The sequence below is a fragment of the Hyla sarda genome, chromosome 4 (genome assembly GCF_029499605.1).
Source record: "Hyla sarda isolate aHylSar1 chromosome 4, aHylSar1.hap1, whole genome shotgun sequence".
NCBI lineage: Eukaryota > Metazoa > Chordata > Amphibia > Anura > Hylidae > Hyla > Hyla sarda.
The window spans coordinates 36,529,548-36,548,808 of record NC_079192.1 but is presented as its reverse complement, the minus strand read 5'-3'; the positions used below and the strand labels follow the sequence as shown (position 1 = coordinate 36,548,808).

The window sequence follows — 19,261 nt, the reverse complement described above, 5'->3', positions numbered from 1 at the left end:
GTGAGTCACTGAGTTAGAATAATGCTGAGTCTGCACTCAGTAGTCCCTGTGACAGATTCCAGAATCAGATACAGGGATCCCCTGTAGTTTACCTCTGTGTAACGACCCAATTGTTAATCCTTCCATAATGTCTGGCTGTGGCTAACCCCTCCCCCCTGTGCCCAATGTTTCTATGTATGGGGATGTCGGGAGAGATACCTGTGGGGCAAATGAACATTTGGCCGACGGTTATTGAAAATGTATGGTCACCTGTAGTCCATTGACTACTATAAAGATGATGCCCTTTGCAGGGAACCAAATGGTACATTGAGCATACTTTAAAACGAACTAGCAAAAGGCACATAAAGATATATATGTGTGAGTAAACTCATAGAATTACTGGGCTTGTTGCCCAGGGCAACAAGCCACCTACAATAATCAAATGATCCATTAGCATAATCACTCCCAGGATTCCAAGCTCTGCACTTACTGACTGCCGGGTGTCTCCTCGGGCTTAATCAGTACACTGTAGAAGGTTCTCTATACCTCACCAGTAGATCTTTAGCTTTGCGCAGTGGCAGTATCATAGCCCATGAGGGTCTACCGAGGCGTGATTATTGCTGATTGAAAACTTTTACCAATACCCCGCTGTGATGACTTGAAATATAGTCAGAACTGGCAATTTTTGACAGTCTCTCAGGAGACTGACTTTTGTTGTTAATAACAGAATTCAGGAATGGTTTACTAAGGATGAGGCATCACCATGCATGTTCTTAGCCTGTGATATTACCAGTAAAGTCGGACAGTTGGAGAGGGCCCACTTCCCAAAAAAAACATACCCTTCACCTCTGAGCCAAAGTCCCCCATAGCTCTGGAAGGATGCCAACCCAAGTTCATGTTGCTAATAACAGAAATCAGGAATGGTTTACTAAGGATGAGGCGTCACCATGCATGTTTTTAGCCTGTGATATTACCATTAAAGTCGGACAGTTGGAGAGGGCCCACTTCCCAAAAAGACCATACCCTTCGCCTCTGAGCCAAAGTCCCCCATGGCCATAGCTCTGGAAGGATGCCAACCCAAGTATCAACCAGGGAGCAAACAGGGTGGTTTACAAAGGTTGGGGTGTCACCATGCATGATTTTGGCAGGTGATACTACCAGTAAAGTTGGACAGTCGGAGAGGCCCCCACAAACAAACTATACCCTTCGCCTCCGGGCCAAAAGGCAACTGCAAAGGACCGGTTTCAAAGTCTCCCAATGCCATAGATGAGGAAAGACCAACAATGCTCCTAGCATCCATCTAAACCCAAGTGTTAACCAGGGAGCCAACAAGGCGGCATCCATGCCGAAGCATGGACTCGGGGCAAAGCCACATGTCCCAGAGCCCGGATAGCTCAGTCGGTAGAGCATCAGACTTTTAATCTGAGGGTCCAGGGTTCAAGTCCCTGTTCGGGCGATGTGTTTTATCAAAGGAAAACCAATGATAACATAAAGTCACATATTAATTGACCAAAAAATACATAATGGACCCAGATTTAAACGTGAGATTGTTGCCAAAGTCGGCATGCAGTTATCACGTGATTACACTTGTGTTCTGAATAGACCGTTGTTTTGATTAGACATGTCCTGCCATAGTCATCCAGCGACCGCTGCTTTCCTTTGCAGGGGTGTCGTGAAGGAGAAATGAGATCACAGTTGAGGCATTAATAGTGAGAGGGCTTTCACAGGGGCAGCAAACTCTGCCGAGACAAGTCCCATTTGGGAGAAGTCATCATTGGGATTTGGCATGGATAGAGAAGAAAAGGGAAAGAGGAAAACTCTCGATCAGAGAAGACATCACCTGTGAGTCACTGAGTTAGAATAATGCTGAGTCTGCACTCAGTAGTCCCTGTGACAGATTCCAGAAACAGATACAGGGATCCCCTGTAGTTTACCTCTGTGTAACGACCCAATTGTTAATCCTTCCATAATGTCTGGCTGTGGCTAACCCCTCCCCCCTCCATAGTGAACACATGAACGTTTGGCTGTGCCCAATGTTTCTATGTATGGGGATGTCGGGAATAGATACCTGTGGGGCAAATGAACATTTGGCCGACGGTTATTGAAAATGTATGGTCACCTGTAGTCCATTGACTACTATAAAGATGATGCCCTTTGCAGGGAACCAAATGGTACATTGAGCATACTTTAAAACGAACTAGCAAAAGGCACATAAAGATATATATGTGTGAGTAAACTCATAGAATTACTGGGCTTGTTGCCCAGGGCAACAAGCCACCTACAATAAACAAATGAGCCATTAGCATATCCACTCCCAGGATTCCAAGCTCTGCACTTACTGACTGCCGGGTGTCTCCTCGGGCTTAATCAGTACACTGTAGAAGGTTCTCTACACCTCACCAGTAGATCTTTAGCTTTGCGCAGTGGCAGTATCATAGCCCATGAGGTTCTACCGAGGCGTGATTATTGCTGATTGAAAACTTTTACCAATACCCCGCTGTGATGACTTGAAATATAGTCAGAACTGGCAATTTTTGACAGTCTCTCAGGAGACTGACTTTTGTTGTTAATAACAGAATTCAGGAATGGTTTACTAAGGATGAGGCATCACCATGCATGTTCTTAGCCTGTGATATTACCAGTAAAGTCGGACAGTTGGAGAGGGCCCACTTCCCAAAAAAAACCATACCCTTCGCCTCTGAGCCAATGTCCCCCATAGCTCTGGAAGGATGCCAACCCAAGTTCATGTTGCTAATAACAGAAATCAGGAATGGTTTACTAAGGATGAGGCGTCACCATGCATGTTTTTAGCCTGTGATATTACCATTAAAGTCGGACAGTTGGAGAGGGCCCACTTCCCAAAAAGACCATACCCTTCGCCTCTGAGCCAAAGTCCCCCATAGCCATAGCTCTGGAAGGATGCCAACCCAAGTATCAACCAGGGAGCAAACAGGGTGGTTTACAAAGGTTGGGGTGTCACCATGCATGATTTTGGCAGGTGATACTACCAGTAAAGTTGGACAGTCGGAGAGGCCCCCACAAACAAACTATACCCTTCGCCTCCGGGCCAAAAGGCAACTGCAAAGGACCGGTTTCAAAGTCTCCCAATGCCATAGATGAGGAAAGACCAACAATGCTCCTAGCATCCATCTAAACCCAAGTGTTAACCAGGGAGCCAACAAGGCGGCATCCATGCCGAAGCATGGACTCGGGGCAAAGCCACATGTCCCAGAGCCCGGATAGCTCAGTCGGTAGAGCATCAGACATTTAATCTGAGGGTCCAGGGTTCAAGTCCCTGTTCGGGCGATGTGTTTTATCAAAGGAAAACCAATGATAACATAAAGTCACATATTAATTGACCAAAAAATACATAATGGACCCAGATTTAAACGTGAGATTGTTGCCAAAGTCGGCATGCAGTTATCACGTGATTACACTTGTGTTCTGAATAGACCGTTGTTTTGATTAGACATGTCCTGCCATAGTCATCCAGCGACCGCTGCTTTCCTTTGCAGGGGTGTCGTGAAGGAGAAATGAGATCACAGTTGAGGCATTAATAGTGAGAGGGCTTTCACAGGGGCAGCAAACTCTGCCGAGACAAGTCCCATTTGGGAGAAGTCATCATTGGGATTTGGCATGGATAGAGAAGAAAAGGGAAAGAGGACAACTCTCGATCAGAGAAGACATCACCTGTGAGTCACTGAGTTAGAATAATGCTGAGTCTGCACTCAGTAGTCCCTGTGACAGATTCCAGAATCAGATACAGGGATCCCCTGTAGTTTACCTCTGTGTAACGACCCAATTGTTAATCCTTCCATAATGTCTGGCTGTAGCTAACCCCTCCCCCCTCCATAGTGAACACATGAACGTTTGGCTGTGCCCAATGTTTCTATGTATGGGGATGTCGGGAGAGATACCTGTGGGGCAAATGAACATTTGGCCGACGGTTATTGAAAATGTATGGTCACCTGTAGTCCATTGACTACTATAAAGATGATGCCCTTTGCAGGGAACCAAATGGTACATTGAGCATACTTTAAAACGAACTAGCAAAAGGCACATAAAGATATATATGTGTGAGTAAACTCATAGAATTACTGGGCTTGTTGCCCAGGGCAACAAGCCACCTACAATAAACAAATGAGCCATTAGCATATCCACTCCCAGGATTCCAAGCTCTGCACTTACTGACTGCCGGGTGTCTCCTCGGGCTTAATCAGTACACTGTAGAAGGTTCTCTACACCTCACCAGTAGATCTTTAGCTTTGCGCAGTGGCAGTATCATAGCCCATGAGGGTCTACCGAGGCGTGATTATTGCTGATTGAAAACTTTTACCAATACCCCGCTGTGATGACTTGAAATATAGTCAGAACTGGCAATTTTTGACAGTCTCTCAGGAGACTGACTTTTGTTGTTAATAACAGAATTCAGGAATGGTTTACTAAGGATGAGGCATCACCATGCATGTTCTTAGCCTGTGATATTACCAGTAAAGTCGGACAGTTGGAGAGGGCCCACTTCCCAAAAAAACCATACCCTTCGCCTCTGAGCCAAAGTCCCCCATAGCTCTGGAAGAATGCCAACCCAAGTATCAACCAGGGAGCAAACAGGGTGGTTTACAAAGGTTGGGGTGTAACCATGCATGATTTTGGCAGGTGATACTACCAGTAAAGTTGGACAGTCGGAGAGGCCCCCACAAACAAACTATACCCTTCGCCTCCGGGCCAAAAGGCAACTGCAAAGGACCGGTTTCAAAGTCTCCCAATGCCATAGATGAGGAAAGACCAACAATGCTCCTAGCATCCATCTAAACCGAAGTGTTAACCAGGGAGCCAACAAGGCGGCATCCATGCCGAAGCATGGACTCGGGGCAAAGCCACATGTCCCAGAGCCCGGATAGCTCAGTCGGTAGAGCATCAGACTTTTAATCTGAGGGTCCAGGGTTCAAGTCCCTGTTCGGGCAATGTGTTTTATCAAAGGAAAACCAATGATAACATAAAGTCACATATTAATTGACCAAAAAATACATAATGGACCCAGATTTAAACGTGAGATTGTTGCCAAAGTCGGCATGCAGTTATCACGTGATTACACTTGTGTTCTGAATAGACCGTTGTTTTGATTAGACATGTCCTGCCATAGTCATCCAGCGACCGCTGCTTTCCTTTGCAGGGGTCTCGTGAAGGAGAAATGAGATCACAGTTGAGGCATTAATAGTGAGAGGGCTTTCACAGGGGCAGCAAACTCTGCCGAGACAAGTCCCATTTGGGAGAAGTCATCATTGGGATTTGGCATGGATAGAGAAGAAAAGGGAAAGAGGACAACTCTCGATCAGAGAAGACATCACCTGTGAGTCACTGAGTTAGAATAATGCTGAGTCTGCACTCAGTAGTCCCTGTGACAGATTCCAGAATCAGATACAGGGATCCCCTGTAGTTTACCTCTGTGTAACGACCCAATTGTTAATCCTTCCATAATGTCTGGCTGTGGCTAACCCCTCCCCCCTGTGCCCAATGTTTCTATGTATGGGGATGTCGGGAGAGATACCTGTGGGGCAAATGAACATTTGGCCGACGGTTATTGAAAATGTATGGTCACCTGTAGTCCATTGACTACTATAAAGATGATGCCCTTTGCAGGGAACCAAATGGTACATTGAGCATACTTTAAAACGAACTAGCAAAAGGCACATAAAGATATATATGTGTGAGTAAACTCATAGAATTACTGGGCTTGTTGCCCAGGGCAACAAGCCACCTACAATAATCAAATGAGCCATTAGCATATCCACTCCCAGGATTCCAAGCTCTGCACTTACTGACTGCCGGGTGTCTCCTCGGGCTTAATCAGTACACTGTAGAAGGTTCTCTATACCTCACCAGTAGATCTTTAGCTTTGCGCAGTGGCAGTATCATAGCCCATGAGGGTCTACCGAGGCGTGATTATTGCTGATTGAAAACTTTTACCAATACCCCGCTGTGATGACTTGAAATATAGTCAGAACTGGCAATTTTTGACAGTCTCTCAGGAGACTGACTTTTGTTGTTAATAACAGAATTCAGGAATGGTTTACTAAGGATGAGGCATCACCATGCATGTTCTTAGCCTGTGATATTACCAGTAAAGTCGGACAGTTGGAGAGGGCCCACTTCCCAAAAAAAACATACCCTTCACCTCTGAGCCAAAGTCCCCCATAGCTCTGGAAGGATGCCAACCCAAGTTCATGTTGCTAATAACAGAAATCAGGAATGGTTTACTAAGGATGAGGCGTCACCATGCATGTTTTTAGCCTGTGATATTACCATTAAAGTCGGACAGTTGGAGAGGGCCCACTTCCCAAAAAGACCATACCCTTCGCCTCTGAGCCAAAGTCCCCCATGGCCATAGAAGACATCACCTGTGAGTCACTGAGTTAGAATAATGCTGAGTCTGCACTCAGTAGTCCCTGTGACAGATTCCAGAATCAGATACAGGGATCCCCTGTAGTTTACCTCTGTGTAACGACCCAATTGTTAATCCTTCCATAATGTCTGGCTGTAGCTAACCCCTCCCCCCTCCATAGTGAACACATGAACGTTTGGCTGTGCCCAATGTTTCTATGTATGGGGATGTCGGGAGAGATACCTGTGGGGCAAATGAACATTTGGCCGACGGTTATTGAAAATGTATGGTCACCTGTAGTCCATTGACTACTATAAAGATGATGCCCTTTGCAGGGAACCAAATGGTACATTGAGCATACTTTAAAACGAACTAGCAAAAGGCACATAAAGATATATATGTGTGAGTAAACTCATAGAATTACTGGGCTTGTTGCCCAGGGCAACAAGCCACCTACAATAAACAAATGAGCCATTAGCATATCCACTCCCAGGATTCCAAGCTCTGCACTTACTGACTGCCGGGTGTCTCCTCGGGCTTAATCAGTACACTGTAGAAGGTTCTCTACACCTCACCAGTAGATCTTTAGCTTTGCGCAGTGGCAGTATCATAGCCCATGAGGGTCTACCGAGGCGTGATTATTGCTGATTGAAAACTTTTACCAATACCCCGCTGTGATGACTTGAAATATAGTCAGAACTGGCAATTTTTGACAGTCTCTCAGGAGACTGACTTTTGTTGTTAATAACAGAATTCAGGAATGGTTTACTAAGGATGAGGCATCACCATGCATGTTCTTAGCCTGTGATATTACCAGTAAAGTCGGACAGTTGGAGAGGGCCCACTTCCCAAAAAAACCATACCCTTCGCCTCTGAGCCAAAGTCCCCCATAGCTCTGGAAGAATGCCAACCCAAGTATCAACCAGGGAGCAAACAGGGTGGTTTACAAAGGTTGGGGTGTAACCATGCATGATTTTGGCAGGTGAAACTACCAGTAAAGTTGGACAGTCGGAGAGGCCCCCACAAACAAACTATACCCTTCGCCTCCGGGCCAAAAGGCAACTGCAAAGGACCGGTTTCAAAGTCTCCCAATGCCATAGATGAGGAAAGACCAACAATGCTCCTAGCATCCATCTAAACCGAAGTGTTAACCAGGGAGCCAACAAGGCGGCATCCATGCCGAAGCATGGACTCGGGGCAAAGCCACATGTCCCAGAGCCCGGATAGCTCAGTCGGTAGAGCATCAGACTTTTAATCTGAGGGTCCAGGGTTCAAGTCCCTGTTCGGGCAATGTGTTTTATCAAAGGAAAACCAATGATAACATAAAGTCACATATTAATTGACCAAAAAATACATAATGGACCCAGATTTAAACGTGAGATTGTTGCCAAAGTCGGCATGCAGTTATCACGTGATTACACTTGTGTTCTGAATAGACCGTTGTTTTGATTAGACATGTCCTGCCATAGTCATCCAGCGACCGCTGCTTTCCTTTGCAGGGGTCTCGTGAAGGAGAAATGAGATCACAGTTGAGGCATTAATAGTGAGAGGGCTTTCACAGGGGCAGCAAACTCTGCCGAGACAAGTCCCATTTGGGAGAAGTCATCATTGGGATTTGGCATGGATAGAGAAGAAAAGGGAAAGAGGACAACTCTCGATCAGAGAAGACATCACCTGTGAGTCACTGAGTTAGAATAATGCTGAGTCTGCACTCAGTAGTCCCTGTGACAGATTCCAGAATCAGATACAGGGATCCCCTGTAGTTTACCTCTGTGTAACGACCCAATTGTTAATCCTTCCATAATGTCTGGCTGTGGCTAACCCCTCCCCCCTGTGCCCAATGTTTCTATGTATGGGGATGTCGGGAGAGATACCTGTGGGGCAAATGAACATTTGGCCGACGGTTATTGAAAATGTATGGTCACCTGTAGTCCATTGACTACTATAAAGATGATGCCCTTTGCAGGGAACCAAATGGTACATTGAGCATACTTTAAAACGAACTAGCAAAAGGCACATAAAGATATATATGTGTGAGTAAACTCATAGAATTACTGGGCTTGTTGCCCAGGGCAACAAGCCACCTACAATAATCAAATGAGCCATTAGCATATCCACTCCCAGGATTCCAAGCTCTGCACTTACTGACTGCCGGGTGTCTCCTCGGGCTTAATCAGTACACTGTAGAAGGTTCTCTATACCTCACCAGTAGATCTTTAGCTTTGCGCAGTGGCAGTATCATAGCCCATGAGGGTCTACCGAGGCGTGATTATTGCTGATTGAAAACTTTTACCAATACCCCGCTGTGATGACTAGAAATATAGTCAGAACTGGCAATTTTTGACAGTCTCTCAGGAGACTGACTTTTGTTGTTAATAACAGAATTCAGGAATGGTTTACTAAGGATGAGGCATCACCATGCATGTTCTTAGCCTGTGATATTACCAGTAAAGTCGGACAGTTGGAGAGGGCCCACTTCCCAAAAAAAACATACCCTTCACCTCTGAGCCAAAGTCCCCCATAGCTCTGGAAGGATGCCAACCCAAGTTCATGTTGCTAATAACAGAAATCAGGAATGGTTTACTAAGGATGAGGCGTCACCATGCATGTTTTTAGCCTGTGATATTACCATTAAAGTCGGACAGTTGGAGAGGGCCCACTTCCCAAAAAGACCATACCCTTCGCCTCTGAGCCAAAGTCCCCCATGGCCATAGCTCTGGAAGGATGCCAACCCAAGTATCAACCAGGGAGCAAACAGGGTGGTTTACAAAGGTTGGGGTGTCACCATGCATGATTTTGGCAGGTGATACTACCAGTAAAGTTGGACAGTCGGAGAGGCCCCCACAAACAAACTATACCCTTCGCCTCCGGGCCAAAAGGCAACAGCAAAGGACCGGTTTCAAAGTCTCCCAATGCCATAGATGAGGAAAGACCAACAATGCTTCTAGCATCCATCTAAACCCAAGTGTTAACCAGGGAGCCAACATGGCGGCATCCATGCCGAAGCATGGACTCGGGGCAAAGCCACATGTCCCAGAGCCCGGATAGCTCAGTCGGTAGAGCATCAGACTTTTAATCTGAGGGTCCAGGGTTCAAGTCCCTGTTCGGGCGATGTGTTTTATCAAAGGAAAACCAATGATAACATAAAGTCACATATTAATTGACCAAAAAATACATAATGGACCCAGATTTAAACGTGAGATTGTTGCCAAAGTCGGCATGCAGTTATCACGTGATTACACTTGTGTTCTGAATAGACCGTTGTTTTGATTAGACATGTCCTGCCATAGTCATCCAGCGACCTCTGCTTTCCTTTGCAGGGGTGTCGTGAAGGAGAAATGAGATCACAGTTGAGGCATTAATAGTGAGAGGGCTTTCACAGGGGCAGCAAACTCTGCCGAGACAAGTCCCATTTGGGAGAAGTCATCATTGGGATTTGGCATGGATAGAGAAGAAAAGGGAAAGAGGACAACTCTCGATCAGAGAAGACATCACCTGTGAGTCACTGAGTTAGAATAATGCTGAGTCTGCACTCAGTAGTCCCTGTGACAGATTCCAGAATCAGATACAGGGATCCCCTGTAGTTTACCTCTGTGTAACGACCCAATTGTTAATCCTTCCATAATGTCTGGCTGTGGCTAACCCCTCCCCCCTCCATAGTGAACACATGAACGTTTGGCTGTGCCCAATGTTTCTATGTATGGGGATGTCGGGAGAGATACCTGTGGGGCAAATTAACATTTGGCCGACGGTTATTGAAAATGTATGGTCACCTGTAGTCCATTGACTACTATAAAGATGATGCCCTTTGCAGGGAACCAAATGGTACATTGAGCATACTTTAAAACGAACTAGCAAAAGGCACATAAAGATATATATGTGTGAGTAAACTCATAGAATTACTGGGCTTGTTGCCCAGGGCAACAAGCTACCTACAATAAACAAATGAGCCATTAGCATATCCACTCCCAGGATTCCAAGCTCTGCACTTACTGACTGCCGGGTGTCTCCTCGGGCTTAATCAGTACACTGTAGAAGGTTCTCTACACCTCACCAGTAGATCTTTAGCTTTGTGCAGTGGCAGTATCATAGCCCATGAGGTTCTACCGAGGCGTGATTATTGCTGATTGAAAACTTTTACCAATACCCCGCTGTGATGACTTGAAATATAGTCAGAACTGGCAATTTTTGACAGTCTCTCAGGAGACTGACTTTTGTTGTTAATAACAGAATTCAGGAATGGTTTACTAAGGATGAGGCATCACCATGCATGTTCTTAGCCTGTGATATTACCAGTAAAGTCGGACAGTTGGAGAGGGCCCACTTCCCAAAAAAACCATACCCTTCGCCTCTGAGCAAAAGTCCCCCATAGCTCTGGAAGGATGCCAACCCAAGTTCATGTTGCTAATAACAGAAATCAGGAATGGTTTACTAAGGATGAGGCGTCACCATGCATGTTTTTAGCCTGTGATATTACCATTAAAGTCGGACAGTTGGAGAGGGCCCACTTCCCAAAAAGACCATACCCTTCGCCTCTGAGCCAAAGTCCCCCATAGCCATAGCTCTGGAAGGATGCCAACCCAAGTATCAACCAGGGAGCAAACAGGGTGGTTTACAAAGGTTGGGGTGTCACCATGCATGATTTTGGCAGGTGATACTACCAGTAAAGTTGGACAGTCGGAGAGGCCCCCACAAACAAACTATACCCTTCGCCTCCGGGCCAAAAGGCAACTGCAAAGGACCGGTTTCAAAGTCTCCCAATGCCATAGATGAGGAAAGACCAACAATGCTCCTAGCATCCATCTAAACCCAAGTGTTAACCAGGGAGCCAACAAGGCGGCATCCATGCCGAAGCATGGACTCGGGGCAAAGCCACATGTCCCAGAGCCCGGATAGCTCAGTCGGTAGAGCATCAGACTTTTAATCTGAGGGTCCAGGGTTCAAGTCCCTGTTCGGGCATGTGTTTTATCAAAGGAAAACCAATGATAACATAAAGTCACATATTAATTGACCAAAAAATACATAATGGACCCAGATTTAAACGTGAGATTGTTGCCAAAGTCGGCATGCAGTTATCACGTGATTACACTTGTGTTCTGAATAGACCGTTGTTTTGATTAGACATGTCCTGCCATAGTCATCCAGCGACCGCTGCTTGCCTTTGCAGGGGTGTCGTGAAGGAGAAATGAGATCACAGTTGAGGCATTAATAGTGAGAGGGCTTTCACAGGGGCAGCAAACTCTGCCGAGACAAGTCCCATTTGGGAGAAGTCATCATTGGGATTTGGCATGGATAGAGAAGAAAAGGGAAAGAGGACAACTCTCGATCAGAGAAGACATCACCTGTGAGTCACTGAGTTAGAATAATGCTGAGTCTGCACTCAGTAGTCCCTGTGACAGATTCCAGAATCAGATACAGGGATCCCCTGTAGTTTACCTCTGTGTAACGACCCAATTGTTAATCCTTCCATAATGTCTGGCTGTGGCTAACCCCTCCCCCCTGTGCCCAATGTTTCTATGTATGGGGATGTCGGGAGAGATACCTGTGGGGCAAATGAACATTTGGCCGACGGTTATTGAAAATGTATGGTCACCTGTAGTCCATTGACTACTATAAAGATGATGCCCTTTGCAGGGAACCAAATGGTACATTGAGCATACTTTAAAACGAACTAGCAAAAGGCACATAAAGATATATATGTGTGAGTAAACTCATAGAATTACTGGGCTTGTTGCCCAGGGCAACAAGCCACCTACAATAATCAAATGATCCATTAGCATATCCACTCCCAGGATTCCAAGCTCTGCACTTACTGACTGCCGGGTGTCTCCTCGGGCTTAATCAGTACACTGTAGAAGGTTCTCTATACCTCACCAGTAGATCTTTAGCTTTGCGCAGTGGCAGTATCATAGCCCATGAGGGTCTACCGAGGTGTGATTATTGCTGATTGAAAACTTTTACCAATACCCCGCTGTGATGACTTGAAATATAGTCAGAACTGGCAATTTTTGACAATCTCTCAGGAGACTGACTTTTGTTGTTAATAACAGAATTCAGGAATGGTTTACTAAGGATGAGGCATCACCATGCATGTTCTTAGCCTGTGATATTACCAGTAAAGTCGGACAGTTGGAGAGGGCCCACTTCCCAAAAAAAACATACCCTTCACCTCTGAGCCAAAGTCCCCCATAGCTCTGGAAGGATGCCAACCCAAGTTCATGTTGCTAATAACAGAAATCAGGAATGGTTTACTAAGGATGAGGCGTCACCATGCATGTTTTTAGCCTGTGATATTACCATTAAAGTCGGACAGTTGGAGAGGGCCCACTTCCCAAAAAGACCATACCCTTCGCCTCTGAGCCAAAGTCCCCCATGGCCATAGCTCTGGAAGGATGCCAACCCAAGTATCAACCAGGGAGCAAACAGGGTGGTTTACAAAGGTTGGGGTGTCACCATGCATGATTTTGGCAGGTGATACTACCAGTAAAGTTGGACAGTCGGAGAGGCCCCCACAAACAAACTATACCCTTCGCCTCCGGGCCAAAAGGCAACAGCAAAGGACCGGTTTCAAAGTCTCCCAATGCCATAGATGAGGAAAGACCAACAATGCTTCTAGCATCCATCTAAACCCAAGTGTTAACCAGGGAGCCAACATGGCGGCATCCATGCCGAAGCATGGACTCGGGGCAAAGCCACATGTCCCAGAGCCCGGATAGCTCAGTCGGTAGAGCATCAGACTTTTAATCTGAGGGTCCAGGGTTCAAGTCCCTGTTCGGGCGATGTGTTTTATCAAAGGAAAACCAATGATAACATAAAGTCACATATTAATTGACCAAAAAATACATAATGGACCCAGATTTAAACGTGAGATTGTTGCCAAAGTCGGCATGCAGTTATCACGTGATTACACTTGTGTTCTGAATAGACCGTTGTTTTGATTAGACATGTCCTGCCATAGTCATCCAGCGACCGCTGCTTTCCTTTGCAGGGGTGTCGTGAAGGAGAAATGAGATCACAGTTGAGGCATTAATAGTGAGAGGGCTTTCACAGGGGCAGCAAACTCTGCCGAGACAAGTCCCATTTGGGAGAAGTCATCATTGGGATTTGGCATGGATAGAGAAGAAAAGGGAAAGAGGACAACTCTCGATCAGAGAAGACATCACCTGTGAGTCACTGAGTTAGAATAATGCTGAGTCTGCACTCAGTAGTCCCTGTGACAGATTCCAGAATCAGATACAGGGATCCCCTGTAGTTTACCTCTGTGTAACGACCCAATTGTTAATCCTTCCATAATGTCTGGCTGTGGCTAACCCCTCCCCCCTCCATAGTGAACACATGAACGTTTGGCTGTGCCCAATGTTTCTATGTATGGGGATGTCGGGAGAGATACCTGTGGGGCAAATGAACATTTGGCCGACGGTTATTGAAAATGTATGGTCACCTGTAGTCCATTGACTACTATAAAGATGATGCCCTTTGCAGGGAACCAAATGGTACATTGAGCATACTTTAAAACGAACTAGCAAAAGGCACATAAAGATATATATATGTGAGTAAACTCATAGAATTACTGGGCTTGTTGCCCAGGGCAACAAGCCACCTACAATAAACAAATGAGCCATTAGCATATCCACTCCCAGGATTCCAAGCTCTGCACTTACTGACTGCCGGGTGTCTCCTCGGGCTTAATCAGTACACTGTAGAAGGTTCTCTACACCTCACCAGTAGATCTTTAGCTTTGCGCAGTGGCAGTATCATAGCCCATGAGGGTCTACCGAGGCGTGATTATTGCTGATTGAAAACTTTTACCAATACCCCGCTGTGATGACTTGAAATATAGTCAGAACTGGCAATTTTTGACAGTCTCTCAGGAGACTGACTTTTGTTGTTAATAACAGAATTCAGGAATGGTTTACTAAGGATGAGGCATCACCATGCATGTTCTTAGCCTGTGATATTACCAGTAAAGTCGGACAGTTGGAGAGGGCCCACTTCCCAAAAAAACCATACCCTTCGCCTCTGAGCCAAAGTCCCCCATAGCTCTGGAAGGATGCCAACCCAAGTTCATGTTGCTAATAACAGAAATCAGGAATGGTTTACTAAGGATGAGGCGTCACCATGCATGTTTTTAGCCTGTGATATTACCATTAAAGTCGGACAGTTGGAGAGGGCCCACTTCCCAAAAAGACCATACCCTTCGCCTCTGAGCCAAAGTCCCCCATAGCCATAGCTCTGGAAGAATGCCAACCCAAGTATCAACCAGGGAGCAAACAGGGTGGTTTACAAAGGTTGGGGTGTCACCATGCATGATTTTGGCAGGTGATACTACCAGTAAAGTTGGACAGTCGGAGAGGCCCCCACAAACAAACTATACCCTTTGCCTCCGGGCCAAAAGGCAACTGCAAAGGACCGGTTTCAAAGTCTCCCAATGCCATAGATGAGGAAAGACCAACAATGCTCCTAGCATCCATCTAAACCCAAGTGTTAACCAGGGAGCCAACAAGGCGGCATCCATGCCGAAGCATGGACTCGGGGCAAAGCCACATGTCCCAGAGCCCGGATAGCTCAGTCGGTAGAGCATCAGACTTTTAATCTGAGGGTCCAGGGTTCAAGTCCCTGTTCGGGCATGTGTTTTATCAAAGGAAAACCAATGATAACATAAAGTCACATATTAATTGACCAAAAAATACATAATGGACCCAGATTTAAACGTGAGATTGTTGCCAAAGTCGGCATGCAGTTATCACGTGATTACACTTGTGTTCTGAATAGACCGTTGTTTTGATTAGACATGTCCTGCCATAGTCATCCAGCGACCGCTGCTTGCCTTTGCAGGGGTGTCGTGAAGGAGAAATGAGATCACAGTTGAGGCATTAATAGTGAGAGGGCTTTCACAGGGGCAGCAAACTCTGCCGAGACAAGTCCCATTTGGGAGAAGTCATCATTGGGATTTGGCATGGATAGAGAAGAAAAGGGAAAGAGGACAACTCTCGATCAGAGAAGACATCACCTGTGAGTCACTGAGTTAGAATAATGCTGAGTCTGCACTCAGTAGTCCCTGTGACAGATTCCAGAATCAGATACAGGGATCCCCTGTAGTTTACCTCTGTGTAACGACCCAATTGTTAATCCTTCCATAATGTCTGGCTGTGGCTAACCCCTCCCCCCTGTGCCCAATGTTTCTATGTATGGGGATGTCGGGAGAGATACCTGTGGGGCAAATGAACATTTGGCCGACGGTTATTGAAAATGTATGGTCACCTGTAGTCCATTGACTACTATAAAGATGATGCCCTTTGCAGGGAACCAAATGGTACATTGAGCATACTTTAAAACGAACTAGCAAAAGGCACATAAAGATATATATGTGTGAGTAAACTCATAGAATTACTGGGCTTGTTGCCCAGGGCAACAAGCCACCTACAATAATCAAATGAGCCATTAGCATATCCACTCCCAGGATTCCAAGCTCTGCACTTACTGACTGCCGGGTGTCTCCTCGGGCTTAATCAGTACACTGTAGAAGGTTCTCTATACCTCACCAGTAGATCTTTAGCTTTGCGCAGTGGCAGTATCATAGCCCATGAGGGTCTACCGAGGTGTGATTATTGCTGATTGAAAGCTTTTACCAATACCCCGCTGTGATGACTTGAAATATAGTCAGAACTGTCAATTTTTGACAATCTCTCAGGAGACTGACTTTTGTTGTTAATAACAGAATTCAGGAATGGTTTACTAAGGATGAGGCATCACCATGCATGTTCTTAGCCTGTGATATTACCAGTAAAGTCGGACAGTTGGAGAGGGCCCACTTCCCAAAAAAAACATACCCTTCACCTCTGAGCCAAAGTCCCCCATAGCTCTGGAAGGATGCCAACCCAAGTTCATGTTGCTAATAACAGAAATCAGGAATGGTTTACTAAGGATGAGGCGTCACCATGCATGTTTTTAGCCTGTGATATTACCATTAAAGTCGGACAGTTGGAGAGGGCCCACTTCCCAAAAAGACCATACCCTTCGCCTCTGAGCCAAAGTCCCCCATGGCCATAGCTCTGGAAGGATGCCAACCCAAGTATCAACCAGGGAGCAAACAGGGTGGTTTACAAAGGTTGGGGTGTCACCATGCATGATTTTGGCAGGTGATACTACCAGTAAAGTTGGACAGTCGGAGAGGCCCCCACAAACAAACTATACCCTTCGCCTCCGGGCCAAAAGGCAACAGCAAAGGACCGGTTTCAAAGTCTCCCAATGCCATAGATGAGGAAAGACCAACAATGCTTCTAGCATCCATCTAAACCCAAGTGTTAACCAGGGAGCCAACATGGCGGCATCCATGCCGAAGCATGGACTCGGGGCAAAGCCACATGTCCCAGAGCCCGGATAGCTCAGTCGGTAGAGCATCAGACTTTTAATCTGAGGGTCCAGGGTTCAAGTCCCTGTTCGGGCGATGTGTTTTATCAAAGGAAAACCAATGATAACATAAAGTCACATATTAATTGACCAAAAAATACATAATGGACCCAGATTTAAACGTGAGATTGTTGCCAAAGTCGGCATGCAGTTATCACGTGATTACACTTGTGTTCTGAATAGACCGTTGTTTTGATTAGACATGTCCTGCCATAGTCATCCAGCGACCGCTGCTTTCCTTTGCAGGGGTGTCGTGAAGGAGAAATGAGATCACAGTTGAGGCATTAATAGTGAGAGGGCTTTCACAGGGGCAGCAAACTCTGCCGAGACAAGTCCCATTTGGGAGAAGTCATCATTGGGATTTGGCATTGATAGAGAAGAAAAGGGAAAGAGGACAACTCTCGATCAGAGAAGACATCACCTGTGAGTCACTGAGTTAGAATAATGCTGAGTCTGCACTCAGTAGTCCCTGTGACAGATTCCAGAATCAGATACAGGGATCCCCTGTAGTTTACCTCTGTGTAACGACCCAATTGTTAATCCTTCCATAATGTCTGGCTGTGGCTAACCCCTCCCCCCTGTGCCCAATGTTTCTATGTATGGGGATGTCGGGAGAGATACCTGTGGGGCAAATGAACATTTGGCCGACGGTTATTGAAAATGTATGGTCACCTGTAGTCCATTGACTACTATAAAGATGATGCCCTTTGCAGGGAACCAAATGGTACATTGAGCATACTTTAAAACGAACTAGCAAAAGGCACATAAAGATATATATGTGTGAGTAAACTCATAGAATTACTGGGCTTGTTGCCCAGGGCAACAAGCCACCTACAATAATCAAATGATCCATTAGCATATCCACTCCCAGGATTCCAAGCTCTGCACTTACTGACTGCCGGGTGTCTCCTCGGGCTTAATCAGTACACTGTAGAAGGTTCTCTATACCTCACCAGTAGATCTTTAGCTTTGCGCAGTGGCAGTATCATAGCCCATGAGGGTCTACCGAGGTGTGATTATTGCTGATTGAAAACTTTTACCAATACCCCGCTGTGATGACTTGAAATATAGTCAGAACTGGCAATTTTTGACAATCTCTCAGGAGACTGACTTTTGTTGTTAATAACAGAATTCAGGAATGGTTTACTAAGGATGAGGCATCACCATGCATGTTCTTAGCCTGTGATATTACCAGTAAAGTCGGACAGTTGGAGAGGGCCCACTTCCCAAAAAAAACATACCCTTCACCTCTGAGCCAAAGTCCCCCATAGCTCTGGAAGGATGCCAACCCAAGTTCATGTTGCTAATAACAGAAATCAGGAATGGTTTACTAAGGATGAGGCGTCACCATGCATGTTTTTAGCCTGTGATATTACCATTAAAGTCGGACAGTTGGAGAGGGCCCACTTCCCAAAAAGACCATACCCTTCGCCTCTGAGCCAAAGTCCCCCATGGCCATAGCTCTGGAAGGATGCCAACCCAAGTATCAACCAGGGAGCAAACAGGGTGGTTTACAAAGGTTGGGGTGTCACCATGCATGATTTTGGCAGGTGATACTACCAGTAAAGTTGGACAGTCGGAGAGGCCCCCACAAACAAACTATACCCTTCGCCTCCGGGCCAAAAGGCAACAGCAAAGGACCGGTTTCAAAGTCTCCCAATGCCATAGATGAGGAAAGACCAACAATGCTTCTAGCATCCATCTAAACCCAAGTGTTAACCAGGGAGCCAACATGGCGGCATCCATGCCGAAGCATGGACTCGGGGCAAAGCCACATGTCCCAGAGCCCGGATAGCTCAGTCGGTAGAGCATCAGACTTTTAATCTGAGGGTCCAGGGTTCAAGTCCCTGTTCGGGCGATGTGTTTTATCAAAGGAAAACCAATGATAACATAAAGTCCCATATTAATTGACCAAAAAATACATAATGGACCCAGATTTAAACGTGAGATTGTTGCCAAAGTCGGCATGCAGTTATCACGTGATTACACTTGTGTTCTGAATAGACCGTTGTTTTGATTAGACATGTCCTGCCATAGTCATCCAGCGACCGCTGCTTTCCTTTGCAGGGGTGTCGTGAAGGAGAAATGAGATCACAGTTGAGGCATTAATAGTGAGAGGGCTTTCACAGGGGCAGCAAACTCTGCCGAGACAAGTCCCATTTGGGAGAAGTCATCATTGGGATTTGGCATGGATAGAGAAGAAAAGGGAAAGAGGACAACTCTCGATCAGAGAAGACATCACCTGTGAGTCACTGAGTTAGAATAATGCTGAGTCTGCACTCAGTAGTCCCTGTGACAGATTCCAGAATCAGATACAGGGATCCCCTGTAGTTTACCTCTGTGTAACGACCCAATTGTTAATCCTTCCATAATGTCTGGCTGTGGCTAACCCCTCCCCCCTGTGCCCAATGTTTCTATGTATGGGGATGTCGGGAGAGATACCTGTGGGGCAAATGAACATTTGGCCGACGGTTATTGAAAATGTATGGT

General features: G+C 46.0%; 20 non-coding genes across 20 annotated transcripts; all 20 read left to right on the top strand.

The window, feature by feature from the left end:
• The first annotated feature begins 542 nt into the window (after positions 1 to 542).
• LOC130268034 (U4 spliceosomal RNA) lies at positions 543 to 683 on the top strand. Its single transcript, XR_008843405.1, has one exon. It is a non-coding gene; the product is annotated as a U4 spliceosomal RNA (small nuclear RNA).
• A 679-nt stretch (positions 684 to 1,362) lies between these two features.
• TRNAK-UUU (transfer RNA lysine (anticodon UUU)) lies at positions 1,363 to 1,435 on the top strand. Its single transcript has one exon. It is a non-coding gene; the product is annotated as a tRNA-Lys (tRNA).
• Positions 1,436 to 2,391: 956 nt separating this feature from the next.
• On the top strand, positions 2,392 to 2,532 carry LOC130267996 (U4 spliceosomal RNA). The gene has a single exon (XR_008843370.1). It is a non-coding gene; the product is annotated as a U4 spliceosomal RNA (small nuclear RNA).
• A 1,708-nt stretch (positions 2,533 to 4,240) lies between these two features.
• Positions 4,241 to 4,381, top strand: LOC130268033 (U4 spliceosomal RNA). The gene has a single exon (XR_008843404.1). It is a non-coding gene; the product is annotated as a U4 spliceosomal RNA (small nuclear RNA).
• Positions 4,382 to 4,870: 489 nt separating this feature from the next.
• Positions 4,871 to 4,943, top strand: TRNAK-UUU (transfer RNA lysine (anticodon UUU)). The gene has a single exon. It is a non-coding gene; the product is annotated as a tRNA-Lys (tRNA).
• Positions 4,944 to 5,871: 928 nt separating this feature from the next.
• Positions 5,872 to 6,012, top strand: LOC130268032 (U4 spliceosomal RNA). Its single transcript, XR_008843403.1, has one exon. It is a non-coding gene; the product is annotated as a U4 spliceosomal RNA (small nuclear RNA).
• Positions 6,013 to 6,948: 936 nt separating this feature from the next.
• LOC130268031 (U4 spliceosomal RNA) lies at positions 6,949 to 7,089 on the top strand. Its single transcript, XR_008843402.1, has one exon. It is a non-coding gene; the product is annotated as a U4 spliceosomal RNA (small nuclear RNA).
• A 489-nt stretch (positions 7,090 to 7,578) lies between these two features.
• On the top strand, positions 7,579 to 7,651 carry TRNAK-UUU (transfer RNA lysine (anticodon UUU)). The gene has a single exon. It is a non-coding gene; the product is annotated as a tRNA-Lys (tRNA).
• Positions 7,652 to 8,579: 928 nt separating this feature from the next.
• On the top strand, positions 8,580 to 8,720 carry LOC130268005 (U4 spliceosomal RNA). The gene has a single exon (XR_008843379.1). It is a non-coding gene; the product is annotated as a U4 spliceosomal RNA (small nuclear RNA).
• Positions 8,721 to 9,399: 679 nt separating this feature from the next.
• TRNAK-UUU (transfer RNA lysine (anticodon UUU)) lies at positions 9,400 to 9,472 on the top strand. Its single transcript has one exon. It is a non-coding gene; the product is annotated as a tRNA-Lys (tRNA).
• Positions 9,473 to 10,427: 955 nt separating this feature from the next.
• Positions 10,428 to 10,568, top strand: LOC130267988 (U4 spliceosomal RNA). Its single transcript, XR_008843363.1, has one exon. It is a non-coding gene; the product is annotated as a U4 spliceosomal RNA (small nuclear RNA).
• A 679-nt stretch (positions 10,569 to 11,247) lies between these two features.
• Positions 11,248 to 11,320, top strand: TRNAK-UUU (transfer RNA lysine (anticodon UUU)). The gene has a single exon. It is a non-coding gene; the product is annotated as a tRNA-Lys (tRNA).
• A 927-nt stretch (positions 11,321 to 12,247) lies between these two features.
• On the top strand, positions 12,248 to 12,388 carry LOC130268064 (U4 spliceosomal RNA). The gene has a single exon (XR_008843433.1). It is a non-coding gene; the product is annotated as a U4 spliceosomal RNA (small nuclear RNA).
• A 679-nt stretch (positions 12,389 to 13,067) lies between these two features.
• Positions 13,068 to 13,140, top strand: TRNAK-UUU (transfer RNA lysine (anticodon UUU)). Its single transcript has one exon. It is a non-coding gene; the product is annotated as a tRNA-Lys (tRNA).
• A 955-nt stretch (positions 13,141 to 14,095) lies between these two features.
• On the top strand, positions 14,096 to 14,236 carry LOC130268030 (U4 spliceosomal RNA). The gene has a single exon (XR_008843401.1). It is a non-coding gene; the product is annotated as a U4 spliceosomal RNA (small nuclear RNA).
• Positions 14,237 to 14,915: 679 nt separating this feature from the next.
• TRNAK-UUU (transfer RNA lysine (anticodon UUU)) lies at positions 14,916 to 14,988 on the top strand. The gene has a single exon. It is a non-coding gene; the product is annotated as a tRNA-Lys (tRNA).
• A 927-nt stretch (positions 14,989 to 15,915) lies between these two features.
• On the top strand, positions 15,916 to 16,056 carry LOC130268112 (U4 spliceosomal RNA). Its single transcript, XR_008843481.1, has one exon. It is a non-coding gene; the product is annotated as a U4 spliceosomal RNA (small nuclear RNA).
• A 679-nt stretch (positions 16,057 to 16,735) lies between these two features.
• Positions 16,736 to 16,808, top strand: TRNAK-UUU (transfer RNA lysine (anticodon UUU)). Its single transcript has one exon. It is a non-coding gene; the product is annotated as a tRNA-Lys (tRNA).
• A 928-nt stretch (positions 16,809 to 17,736) lies between these two features.
• On the top strand, positions 17,737 to 17,877 carry LOC130268063 (U4 spliceosomal RNA). Its single transcript, XR_008843432.1, has one exon. It is a non-coding gene; the product is annotated as a U4 spliceosomal RNA (small nuclear RNA).
• A 679-nt stretch (positions 17,878 to 18,556) lies between these two features.
• Positions 18,557 to 18,629, top strand: TRNAK-UUU (transfer RNA lysine (anticodon UUU)). The gene has a single exon. It is a non-coding gene; the product is annotated as a tRNA-Lys (tRNA).
• The last annotated feature ends 632 nt before the right edge of the window (positions 18,630 to 19,261 follow it).